Source organism: Triticum urartu, chromosome 6 (genome assembly GCF_003073215.2).
Source record: "Triticum urartu cultivar G1812 chromosome 6, Tu2.1, whole genome shotgun sequence".
Classification (NCBI taxonomy): Eukaryota; Viridiplantae; Streptophyta; class Magnoliopsida; order Poales; family Poaceae; genus Triticum; species Triticum urartu.
The window spans coordinates 421,731,227-421,745,170 of NC_053027.1; positions in this window are offsets into that span (position 1 = coordinate 421,731,227).

Sequence of the window (13,944 nt, forward strand, 5' to 3'; positions counted from 1 at the left end):
GAACTATGTAGACATGACCGAGACACATCTCCAGTCAATAATCAATAGCGGAACCTGGATGCTCATATTGGCTCCTGCATATTCTACAAAGATCTTTATTAGTCAAACCGCATAACAACATACGTTGTTCCCTTTGTCATCGGTATGTTACTTGCCTGAGATTCAATCGTCGGTATCATCATACCTAGTTCAATCTCGTCACCGGCAAGTCTCTTTACTCGTTCCGTAATGCAACATCCTGCAACTAACTCATTAGTCACATTGCTTGCAAGGCTTATAGTGATGTGCATTACCGAGAGGGCCCATGATGTATGGTAGAACCCTAATCGGCGGATCTTTCACGAAAGGAGCGGATCCCGCGATGAACACGAAGAACACGAGGGGGGGAACAAGGGGAAACACGAGAGAAACGCTAAAACCAACAAGAATGATCACACATGTGCTAGATCCATGAACACAAAGAGAGATACACGATCCAAAGTCAATAAAGGACAATACAAAGGGTAACCAGTTCTTCTCCATGAGGAGGTCTTGAATCCACAAGGGGATCTTCCCGTGAGGGCTCTTGAATCCAAGGTGGATCTTCTCCGTAGAGGGGCCACGGTCTCTCTCATGGAGTAGATCCGATACGGATGAGCGAGGCTCTATCTCACAAATGAGCTATCACAACGCTAACCCTCAAATGGAGGAGGGGGAGGAGTATATATAGTCTAAGCCATGAAGGGGTAAGTGAGGGGCGAAGGGGTACATGGGCTTCGGCCCAAGTCACGCACGCAGGCGGGGCTCGGATGATCCGGATGGTGGCCCGGATGATCTGGGTGTCGGGGGTTCGGATGATACCGGTGTCCGTCTGGATGATTCAGTTTCGTCGAGCAGGCTTCGGGTGTCTTCGGGCACGTTAGCCGGATCGCCCGGGTGGTCGTCCGGATCGTCTGGGCTCGGTCCAGATCGTCTGGCTGGGGGTCCCGATGATCCGGGCAAGTCCTGTCTTGTTCGTTCTTCTTCTTCCTTCTCCTCTTCCATGCTTGGCCTTGGTCCCTTGGTTCTCCATGGTCATCTCGGATGCACCTGGGTATATGCAAAGTCCATGCATGAGGTAGTAGCCATGTCTCATATGTGGAAAGTGACGGTTCGAAGAGGAGTGAGTTCACCTTGTGTCCAATGGCGTATGGTCGAGGTCTCATCGTATGTCCTCTTGGGGCTTGGAGAGTAGTAGGAGTGTACATGGGGATGAACGTGGGATGCTCGGCATCATCTCCGCCCCCTTGGGAAAGATCCGACCTCAGATCGTGATCCTCATCACCATGGAAACAGTTGTCGTGGACAGACTTGTAGTTGGACGGAGTTGAAGGCATGGCACAATCCAAGTACTCCAAGGTGTCTCTAGTAGGTGGTACATGCAAAATGAGCAAACACAAAGTACACTTGGTTAGCGCACACAAAGTATCCATCATAGAAGAATGAATCTGTTCGACACCGTGACAAAGCGCATGAAGCTTATCAATGTGATATAGAATGATATGCAAAGCATTCATGGGAGCAAAGGCATTCACTGTGCACACAAATGTGTTGTGAATATGACCAATGCAACCACAGTGCAAAATGATGTCATAGTGAGACGGTTTATAAATAGTATGAATATGGCAATGGATGCTCAATATGAATAAGTTATCATGCAATTGATGGTAGGCAATATGATCATGATGTATGAATGTGCCATCAAGAAAGATCACAACAAATTTGCTAAGGAAATGCACGAGCTCATATATCATGGATGACATGGGAATACAAGATGCAACAAGGCAATCATAATGTGAGTCGATCCATGCATACGATGCAAATTTGTCATGTGTACGATATGTCCATCGAGCATGACATGTGTGAGCGCAATCAACAAATAAGGAGGTGTTGGTGTATGATACGTCTCCAACGTATCTATAATTTTTGATTGCTCCATGCTACTATATTATCTATTTTGGATGTTGATGGGCTTTATTTTACACTTTTATATCATTTTTGGGACTAACCTACTAACCGGAGGCCCAGCCCAAATTGCTGTTTTTTTGCCTATTTTAGAGTTTCGCCGAAAAGGAGTATCAAATGGAGTCCAAACGGAATGAAACCTTCGGGAACGTGATTTTCTCAACAAACGTGATCCATGAGACTTGGAGTGGGCGTCAAGAAACAATCGAGGAGGCCACGAGGCAGGGGGCGCGCCTACCCCCTGGGCGTGCCCTCCACCCTCGTGGGCCCCTCGTTACTCCACTGACCTACTTCTTCCTCCTATATATATCCACGTACCCCCCAAACATCCAGGAGCACCACGAAAACCTAATTCCACCGCTGCAACCTTCTGTACCCGAGAGATCCCATCTTGGGGCCTCTACATCAACTCCATGGCCTCTCCGGTGATGTGTGAGTAGTTTACTTCAGACCTTCGGGTCCATAGTTATTAGCTAGATGGCTTCTTCTCTCTCTTTGGATCTCAATACAAAGTTCTCCTCGATCTTCTTGGAGATCTATTCAGTGTAATCTTCTTTTGCGGTGTGTTTGTCGAGATCCGATGAATTGTGGGTTTATGATCCAGATTATCTATGAACAATATTTGATTCTTCTCTGAATTCTTTTATGTATGATTGGTTTATCTTTGCAAGTCTCTTCTAATTATCAGTTTGGTTTGGCCTACTAGATTGACCTTTCTTGCAATGGGAGAAGTGCTTAGCTTTGAGTTAAATCTTGCGGTGCTCGATCCCAGTGACATAAAGGGAAACGACACGTATTGTATTGTTGCCATCGAGGATAAAAAGATGGGGTTTATATCATATTGCATGAGTTTATCCCTCTACATCATGTCATCTTACTTAAAGCATTACTCTGTTCTTATGAAATTAATACTCTAGATGCATGCTGGATAGCGGTCGATGTGTGGAGTAATAGTAGTAGATGCAGAATCGTTTCAGTCTACTTGTGGTGGACGTGATGCCTATATACATGATCATACCTAGATATTCTCATTACTATGCTCAATTCTATCAATTGCTCGACAGTAATTCGTTTACCCACCGTAATACTTATGCTCTTGAGAGAAGCCACTAGTGAAACCTATGGCCCCCGGGTCTATCTTCCATCATATTAATCTTCCAACACTTAGCTATTTCTATTGCCGTTTATTTTACTTTGCATCTTTATTTCTCTTTATCATAAAAATACCAAAAATATTATCTTATCATATCTATCAGATCTCACTCTCATAAGTGACCGTGAAGGGATTGACAACCCCTTTATCGCGTTGGTTGCGAGGTTCTTATTTGTTTGTGTAGGTGCGTGGGACTCGAGCGTGATCTCCTACTGGATTGATACCTTGGTTCTCAAAAACTGAGGGAAATACTTATGCTACTTTACTGCATCACCCTTTCCTCTTCAAGAGAAAACCAACGTAGTGCTCAAGAGGTAGCAAGAAGGATTTCTGGCGCCGTTGCCGGGGAGATTCGCGCCAAGTCAAGTCAAGATTTGACTCCCGACAATGAGCCATTTCTGGCACCGTTGGCGGGGAGTCTACGCACAGGTCAAGACATACCAAGTACCCATCACAAACTCTTATCCCTTGAATTACATTATTTGACATGTGCCTCTCGTTTTCCTCTCCCCCACTTCACCCTTGCCATTTTATTCGCCCTCTCTTTTTCTGTTCGCCTCTTTTTCGCTTGCTTCTTGTTTGCTCGTGTGTTGGATTGCTTTCTTTTCACGATGGCTCAAGACAATACTAAATTGTGTGACTTTGCCAATACCAACAACAATGATTTTCTTAGCACTTTGATTGCTCCTCTTACCGATGTTGAATCTTGTGAAATTAATGCTGCTTTGTTGAATCTTGTCATGAAAGATCAATTCGCCGGCCTTCCTAGTGAAGATGCCTCTACCCATCTAAACAACTTTGTTGATTTGTGTGATATGCAAAAGTAGAAAGATGTGGATAATGATATTGTTAAACTTAAGCTATTTTCGTTTTCGCTTAGAGATCGTGCTAAAGCTTGGTTTCGTCTTTGCCTAAAAATAGTATTGATTCATGGAATAAATGCAAAGATGCTTTTATCTCTAAGTATTTCCTCCCGCTAAGATCATCTCTCTTAGAAACGATATTATGAATTTTAAGCAACTTGATCATGAACATGTTGCATAATCTTGGGAGAGGATGAAATTAATGATACGTAATTGCCCTACACATGGTTTGAATTTATGGATGATTATACAGAATTTTTATGCCGGATTGAATTTTGCTTCTAGAAATCTTTTAGATTCGGCCGCGCGAGGCACTTTTATGGAAATCACTTTAGGAGAAGCTACCAAACTCCTAGATAATATCATGGTTAATTATTCTCAATGGCACACTGAAAGATCTACTAGTAAAAAAGTGCATGCAATTGAAGAGATTAATGTTTTGAGTGGAAAGATGGATGAACTTATGAAATTGTTTGCTAATAAGAGTGCTCCTACTGATCCTAATGATATGCCTTTGTCTACTTTGATTGAGGATAATAATGAATCTATGGATGTGAATTTTGTTGGTAGGAACAATTTTGGTAACAACACGCATAGAGGTAATTTTTAATGGTAATTCCTCTAATTCTAGGCCGTTTCCTAGTAATTCCTCTAATAATTATGGTAATTCCTACAACAATTCTTATGGAAATTTTAATAAGATGCCCTCTGAATTAGAGACTAGTGTTAAGGAGTTTATGAATCCGCAAAAGAATTTCAATGCTTTGCTTGAAGAAAATTGCTTAAGGTTGATGAATTGGCTAGGAACGTTGATAGAATTTCTCTTGATGTTGATTCTTTGAAACTTAGATCTATTCCACTTAAGCATGATATCAATGAGTCTCTCAAATCTATCAAAATTTTCATTGATGAGTGCAAAGAAAGAACCGCTAGGATGCGTGCTAAGAAAGTTTGCTTTGTAAAAGCGTGTTCTTCTAGTTTCTATGAAAAATAAAGATGACGATCTAAAAGTTATTGATGTGTCTTCTATTAAATCTTTGTTTTGCAATATGAATCTTGATAATGATGGGACTGAAGATGACTCACCTTTACCTAGAAGGCGTTCCAAAAATTCGGAGTTTTTAGATCTTGATGCAAAAATTGGTAAAAGTGGGATTGAAGAGGTCAAAACTTTAGATATCAATGAACCCACTATTTTGGATTTCAAGGAATTTAATTATGATAGTTGCTCTTTGATAGATTGTATTTCCTTGTTGCAATCCGTACTAAATTCTCCTCATGCTTATAGTCGAAATAAAGCTTTTACTAAACATATTGTTGATGCTTTGATGCAATCTTATGAAGAAAAACTTGAGTTGGAAGTTTCTATCCCTAGAAAACTTTATGATGAGTGGGAACCTACTATTAAAATTAAAATTAAAGATCATGAATGCTATGCTTTGTGTGATTTGGGTGCTAGTGTTTCCACGATTCCGAAAACTTTATGTGATTTGCTAGGATTCCGTGAATTTGATGATTGTTCTTTAAACTTGCACCTTGTGGATTCCACTATTAAGAAACCTATGGTAAGAATTAATGATGTTATTATTGTTGCAGATAGGAACTATGTGCCCGTAGATTTCATTGTTCTTGACATAGATTGCAATCCTTCATGTCCTATTATTCTTGGTAGACCTTTTCTTAGAACGATTGGTGCAATTATTGATATGAAGGAAGGGAATATTAGATTCCAATTTCCAAGGAAAGGCATGGAACACTTACCTAGAAAGAAAGTTAAATTACCATATGAATCTATTATGAGAGCCACTTATGGATTGCCTACCAAAGATGGCAATACCTAGATCTATCTTCGCTTTTATGCCTAGCTAGGGGCGTTAAACGATAGCGCTTGTTGGGAGGCAACCCAATTTTATTTTTATTCCTTGCTTTTTTCTCCTGTTTAGTAATAAATAATTTATCTAGCCTATGTTTTGGTTGTGTTTTTTTGTGTTTAATTAGTGTTTGTGCCAAGTAGAACCGTTGGGAAGACTTGGGGAAAGTCTTTTTGATCTTGCTGTAAAAAACAGAAACTTTAGCGCTCACGAGAATTGCTGCCATTTTTATTTGGAAAGTGCTATTTAGTTAATTCTTTTTGAAGATGATTAATAGATAAATTCCTCACGTCCAGCAATTTATTTTAGAATTTTTGGGGTTCCATAAGTTTGCGTTAGCTACAGATTACTACAGACTGTTCTGTTTTTGACAGATTCTGTTTTTCGTGTGTTGTTTGCTTATTTTGATGAATCTATGGCTAGTAAAAGAGATTATAAACCATGGAGAAGTTGGAATACAGTAGTTTTTTAACACCAATATAAATCAAGAATGAGTTCATTACAGTACCTTGAAGTGGTGTTTTGTTTTTTTTCGCTAACGGAGCTCACGAGATTTTCTATTTTGAGTTTTGTGTTGTGAAGTTTTCAAGTTTTGGGTAAAGATTTGATAGATTATGGAACAAGGAGTGGCAAGAGCCTAAGATTGGGGGTGCCCATGGCACCCCAAGTTAAAAATCAAGGACACCAAAAATTCTAAGCTTGGGGATGCCCCGGAAGGCATCCCCTCTTTCGTCTTCGTCTATCGGTAACTTTACTTGGAGCTATATTTTTATTCACCACATGATATGTGTTTTGCTTGGAGCGTCTTGTATGATTTGAGTATTTGCTTTTTAGTTTACCACAATCATCCTTGCTGTACACACCTTTTGAGAGAGACTCACATGATTTGAAATTTATTAGAATACTTTATGTGTGCTTCACTTATATCTTTTGAGCCATATTGTTTTTGCTCTATTGCTTCACTTATACCTTTTAGAGCACGGCGGTGGTTTTATTTTATAGAAATAATTGATCTCTCATGCTTCACTTATATTATTTTAAGAGTGCTTTAGAGCAACATGGAAATTTGCTTTTAGGAATAATATAAAAACTTTCATAGAAGTGCATTGAATACTATGAGAAGTTTGATACTTGATAATTGTTTTGAGATATGGAGATGATGATATTAGGGTCATGCTAGTTGAGTAGTTGTGAATTTGAGAAATACTTGTGTTAAAGTATGTGATTCCCATAGCATGCACGTATGGTGAACCGTTATGTGATGAAGTCGGAGCATGATTTATTTATTGATTGTCTTCCTTATGAGTGGCGGCCGGGGACGAGCAATGGTCTTTTCCTACCAATCTATCCCCATAGGAGCATGCGCGTAATACTTTGCTTTGATAACTTGTAGATTTTTGCAACAAGTATATGAGTTCTTTATGACTAATGTCGAGTCCATGGATTATATGCACTCTCATCCTTCCACCATTGCTAGCCTCTCTAATACCACGCACTTTTCGCCGGTATCATAAACCCACCATATACCTTCCTTAGCCATTCTGAGATATATTGCCATGCAACTTTCCACCGTTCCGTTATTATGACATGCTTTATCATTGTCATATTGCTTGCATGATCATGTAGTTGACATCGTATTTGTGGCAAAGCCACCGTTCATAATTCTTCATACATGTCACTCATGCATCATTGCACATCCCGGTACACCGCCGGAGGCATTCACATAGAGTCATATTTTGTTCTAAGTATTGAGTTGTAAGTAAATAAAGTGTGATGATCGTCATTATTAGAGCATTGTCCCAAGTGAGGAAAGGATGATGGAGACTATGATTCCCCCACAAGTCGGGAGGAGACTCCGGAAGAAAAAAAAGGCCAAAAAAGGGAGAAGGCCCCCCAAAAATGAGAGAAAAATAGAGAAGGGACAATGCTACTATCCTTTTTCCACACTTGTGCTTCAAAGTAGCACCATGATCTTTGAGGGAGTCCTGGATTAGGGGGTATCTGGACAGCCGGATTATATCCTTTGGCCGGACTGTTGGACTATGAAGATACAATATTGAAGACTTCGTCTCGTGTCCGGATGGGACTCTACTTGGCGTGGAAGGCAAGCTAGGCGATACGGATATGTATATCTCCTCCTTTGTAACCAACCTTGTGTAACCCTAGCCCCCTCCGGTGTCTATATAAACCGGAGGGTTTTAGTCAGTAGGACAACATACAATCATACCATAGGCTAGCTTCTAGGGTTTAGCCTCTCCGATCTCGTGGTAGATCAACTCTTGTAGTACTCATATCATCAAGAATAAATCAAGCAGGACGTAGGTTTTTACCTCCATCAAGAGGGTCCGAACCTGGGTAAAACATCGTGTTCCCTGCCTCCTGTTACCATCCGCCTTAGACACACAGTTCAGGACCCCCTACCCGAGATCCGCCGGTTTTGACACTGACAATCTTCATGATAGAGAGTCTCCTATGATATCACTTTCATATACTAGTGGGAATTTTTCATTATAGAACTTGGCTTGTATATTCCAATGATGGGCTTCCTCAAAATGCCCTAGGTCTTCATGAGCAAGCGAGTTGGATGCACACCCACTTAGTTTCTTTTGTTGAGCTTTCATATACTTATAGCTCTAGTGCATCCGTTGCATGGCAATCCCTACTCACTCACATTGATATCTATTAATGGGCATCTCCATAGCCCGTTGATACGCCTAGTTGATGTGAGACAATCTTCTCCTTTTTGTCTTCTCCACAACCACCATTCTATTCCACATATAGTGCTATATCCATGGCTCACGCTCATGTATTGTGTGAAGATTGAAAAAGTTTGAGAACATCAAAAGTATGAAACAATTGCTTGGCTTGTCATCGGGGTTGTGCATGATTTAAATAATTTGTGTGGTGAAGATAGAGCATAGCCAGACTATATGATTTTGTAGGGATAACTTTCTTTGGCCATGTTATTTTGAGAAGACATGATTGCTTAGTTAGTATACTTGAAGTATTATTATTTTTATGTCAATATTAAACTTTTATCTTGAATCTTTAGGATCTGAACATTCATGCCATAATAAAGAAAAATTACATTGATAAATATGTTAGAAAGCATTCCACATCAAAAATTCTTTTTTATCATTTACCTACTCGAGGACGAGCAGGAATTAAGCTTGGGGATGCTTGATATGTCTCCAACGTATCTATAATTTTTGATTGCTCCATGCTATTATATTATCTATTTTGGATGTTAATGGACTTTATTTTACACTTTTATATCATTTTTGGGACTAACCTACTAACCGGAGGCCCAGCCCAAATTGCTGTTCTTTTGTCTATTTTAAAGTTTCGTCGAAAAGGAATATCAAACGGAGTCCAAATGGAATGAAACCTTCGGGAACATGATTTCTCAACAAACGTGATCCAGGAGACTTGGAGTGGGCGTCAAGAAACAATCGAGGAGGCCACGAGGCAGGGGGGCGCGCCTAGCCCCCCTGGGCGTGCCCTCCACCCTCATGGGCCCCTCATTGCTCCACTGACCTATTTCTTCCTCCTATATATATCCACGTACCCCCAAACATCCAGAAGCACCACGAAAACCTAATTCCACCGCCGCAACCTTCTGTACCCGAGAGATCCCATCTTGGGGCCTTTTTCGGAGCTCCGCCAGAGAGGGCATTGATCACGGAGGGCCTCTACATCAACTCCATGGCCTCTCCAGTGATGTGTGAGTAGTTTACTTCAGACCTTTGGGTCCATAGTTATTAGATAGATGGCTTCTTCTCTCTCTTTGGATCTCAATACAAAGTTCTCCTCGATCTTCTTGGAGATCTATTCGATGTAATCTTCTTTTGCGGTGTGTTTGTCGAGATCCGATGAATTGTGGGTTTATGATCCAGATTATCTATGAACAATATTTGATTCTTCTCTGAATTCGTTTATGTATGATTGGTTTATCTTTGCAAGTCTCTTTGAATTATCAGTTTGGTTTGGCCTACTAGATTGATCTTTCTTGCAATGGGAGAAGTGCTTAGCTTTGGGTTCAATCTTGCGGTGCTCGATCCTAGTGACAGAAAGGGAAACGACACGTATTGTATTGTTGCCATCGAGGATAAAAAGATGGGGTTTATATCATATTGCATGAGTTTATCCCTCTACATCATGTCATCTTACTTAAAGCATTACTCTGTTCTTATGAACTTAATACTCTAGATGCATGCTGGATAGCGGTCGATGTGTGGAGTAATAGTAGTAGATGCAGAATCGTTTCGGTCTACTTGTCGAGGACATGATGCCTATATACATGATCATACCTAGATATTCTCATTACTATGCTCAATTCTATCAATTGCTCGACAGTAATTCGTTTACCCACCATAATACTTATGCTCTTGAGAGAAGCCACTAGTGAAACCTATGGCCCCCGGGTCTATCTTCCATCATATTAATCTTCCAACACTTAGCTATTTCTATTTTCATTTATTTTACTTTGCATCTTTATTTCTCTTTATCATAAAAATACCAAAAAAATTATCTTATCATATCTATCAGATCTCACTCTCGTAAGTGACTGTGAAGGGATTGACAACCCCTTTATCGCGTTGGTTGCGAGGTTCTTATTTGTTTGTGTAGGTGTGTGGGACTCGAGCGTGATCTCCTACTAGATTGATACCTTGGTTCTCAAAAACTGAGGGAAATACTTACACTACTATGCCGCATCACCCTTTCCTCTTCAAGGGAAAACCAACGCAGTGCTCAAGAGGTAGCAGTGTACCAATGCTCGATGTCGTGGCATGAGTGGAGGTTCGAAGGTGCATCCAATAAGTCCAAGCGCTCCTCAATGTGAAGGTCCATAGAGCCAATCTCCAATGTCGGTCCTCCATCCAATATGTGCAACATGTAGACAATAAGAAGGAAACAACAATGAAAGAATGACCCATCCAATATGCGCATGTGAGGATGGCTCAAAGGGAAGGTGGTCACCTTTAGGAGATTCTCACAAATGTTGGTGTTGCACATCGTGTATGCCTTCGCATGACCAAGTTGTCGCATAACGGCACCGCCTTGTGAATCTTCCAAAATGAAAGAACATGACAAACACTTGGAAAAACAAATGAGGTTAGCGGAAGTGCAAAACCTATCATTCATGTGGTAAGATACCCAACAAGTGTATGCATCATGCTCATCATAAGGAAGGACAAGGGAGCATTTCATAGTATGGAGGCATATGATGCGAGAACAACAAATACAATAGGCTCAAGTAAACAAGCATGCATCACAAGTAATATGTCCAAGTCTCCATGATCAATAAGCATAGCAAGTTGGCACTCAATACAAGGGTATATGAGAGATGGCACTAATGGAGACACGAGACAATGATCAAGATAAATCATGTGAGAGGCAAGAGCATATATGTCATCAACCCAAGAAAGCGAGTAATAGTGGAACATGGGTGATGCGACAAAGTGATACGTCTCCAACGTATCTATAATTTTTGATTGCTCCATGCTATATTATCTACTATTTTGGACATTATTGGGCTTTATTATCCACTTTTATATTATTTTTGGGACTAACCTATTAACCGGAGGCCCAGCCCAGAATTGCTGTTTTTTGCCTGTTTTAGGGTTTCAAAGAAAAGGAATATCAAACGGAGTCCAAACAGAATGAAACCTTCGGGAACGTGATTTTCTAAACAAACAAGACTTGGGAGACTTGGACCCTATGTCAAGACACAAAGGAGGAGGCCACGAGGTAGGGGGGCGTGCCTACCCCCCAGGCGCGCCCTCCACCCTCGTGGGGCCCCTGTTGCTCCAGCGACGTACTCCTTCCTCCTATATATACCTACATACCCCCAAACGATCAGAGACGGAGCCAAAAACCTAATTCCACCGCCGCAACTTTCTATATCCACGAGATCCCATCTTGGGGCCTGTTCCAGAGCTCCGCCGGAAGGGGCATCGATCATGGAGGGCTTCTACATCAACACCCTAGCCTCTCCGATGAAGTGTGAGTAGTTTACCTCAGACCTACGGGTCCATAGTTATTAGCTAGATGGCTTCTTCTCTCTTTTTGGATCTCAATACAATGTTCTCCCCCTCTCTTGTGGAGAACTATTCGATGTAATCTTCTTTTTGCGGTGTGTTTGTTGAGACCGATGAATTGTGGGTTTATGATCAAGTCTATCTATGAATAATATTTGAATCTTCTCTGAATTCTTTTATGTAGATTGGTTATCTTTGCAAGTCTCTTCGAATTATCAGTTTGGTTTGGCCTACTAGATTGATCTTTCTTGCAATGGGAGAAGTGCTTACCTTTGGGTTCAATCTTGCGGTGTCCTTTCCCAGTGACAGTAGGGGCAGCAAGGCACGTATTGTATTGTTGCCATCGAGGGTAACAAGATGGGGTTTTCATCATATTTCATGAGTCCATTGTTGGGGAACATAGTAATTTCAAAAAATTTCCTACGCACACGCAAGATCATGGTGATGCATAGCAACGAGAGGGGAGAGTGTGATCTACGTACCCTTGTAGACCTACAGCGGAAGCGTTGTGACAACGCGGTTGATGTAGTCGTAAGTCTTCACGATCCGACCGATCCAAGCACCGTTACTCCGGCACCTCCGAGTTCTTGGCACACGTTCAGCTCGACGACGATCCCCGGGCTCCGATCCAGCAAAGCGTCGGGGAGGAGTTCCGTCAGCACGATGGCGTGGTGACGATTTTGATGTTCTACCGTCGCAGGGCTTCGCCTAAGCACCGCTACAATATGACTGAGGTGGAATATGGTGGAGGGGGGCACCGCACACGGCTAAGGAACGATCACGAAGATCAACTTGTGTCTAGGGGTGCCCCCCTGCCCCCGTATATAAAGGAGCAAGGGGAGGAGGCCGGTCGGCCCCTATAGGCGCGCCAGGAGGAGTCCTCCTCCTAGTAGGAGTAGGACTCCTACTAGGGGGGGGAAAGAAGGGGGGGGGGAGGGGGAAAGGGGGGGGGGGCGCCGCCCCCTCTCCTAGTCCAATTCGGACCAGGGGGGAGGAGGCGCGCAGCCCACCTCTGGATGCCCCTCTCTCTCTCCACTAAGGCCCATATGGCCCATTACTTCTCCCGGGGGGGGTTCCGGTAACCCTCCGGCTCTCCGGTTTTCTCCGAAATCACCCGGAACACTTCCGGTGTCCGAATATAGCCGTCCAATATATCAATCTTTATGTCTCGACCATTTCGAGACTCCTCGTCATGTCCGTGATCACATCCGGGACTCCGAACTAACTTCGGTACATCAAAACTCATAAACTCATAATATAACTGTCATCGAAACCTTAAGCGTGCGGACCCTACGGGTTCGAGAACAATGTAGACATGACCGAGACACGTCTCCGGTCAATAACCAATAGCGGAACCTGGATGCTCATATTGGCTCCTACATATTCTACGAAGATCTTTATCGGTCAGACCGCAAAACAACATACGTTGTTCCCTTTGTCATCGGTATGTTACTTACCCGAGATTCGATCGTCGGTATCTCAATACCTAGTTCAATCTCGTTACTGGCAAGTCTCTTTACTCGTTTCGTAATACATCATATCGCAACTAACTCATTAGTTGCAATGCTTGCAAGGCTTATGTGATGTGCATTACCGAGAGGGCCCAGAGATACCTCTCCGACAATCGGAGTGACAAATCCTAATCTCGAAATACGCCAACCCAACATGTACCTTTGGAGACACCTGTAGAGCACCTTTAATCACCCATTTACGTTGTGACGTTTGGTAGCACACAAAGTGTTCCTCCGGCAAACGGGAGTTGCATAATCTCATAGTCATAGGAACATGTATAAGTCATGAAGAAAGCAATAGCAACATACTAAATGATCGGGTGCTAAGCTAATGGAATGGGTCATGTCAATCAGATCATTCACCTAATGATGTGATCCCGTTAATCAAATAACAACTCCTTGTTCATGGTTAGGAAACATAACCATCTTTGATTAACGAGCTAGTCAAGTAGAGGCATACTAGTGACACTCTGTTTGTCTATGTATTCACACATGTATTATGTTTCCGGTTAATACAATTCT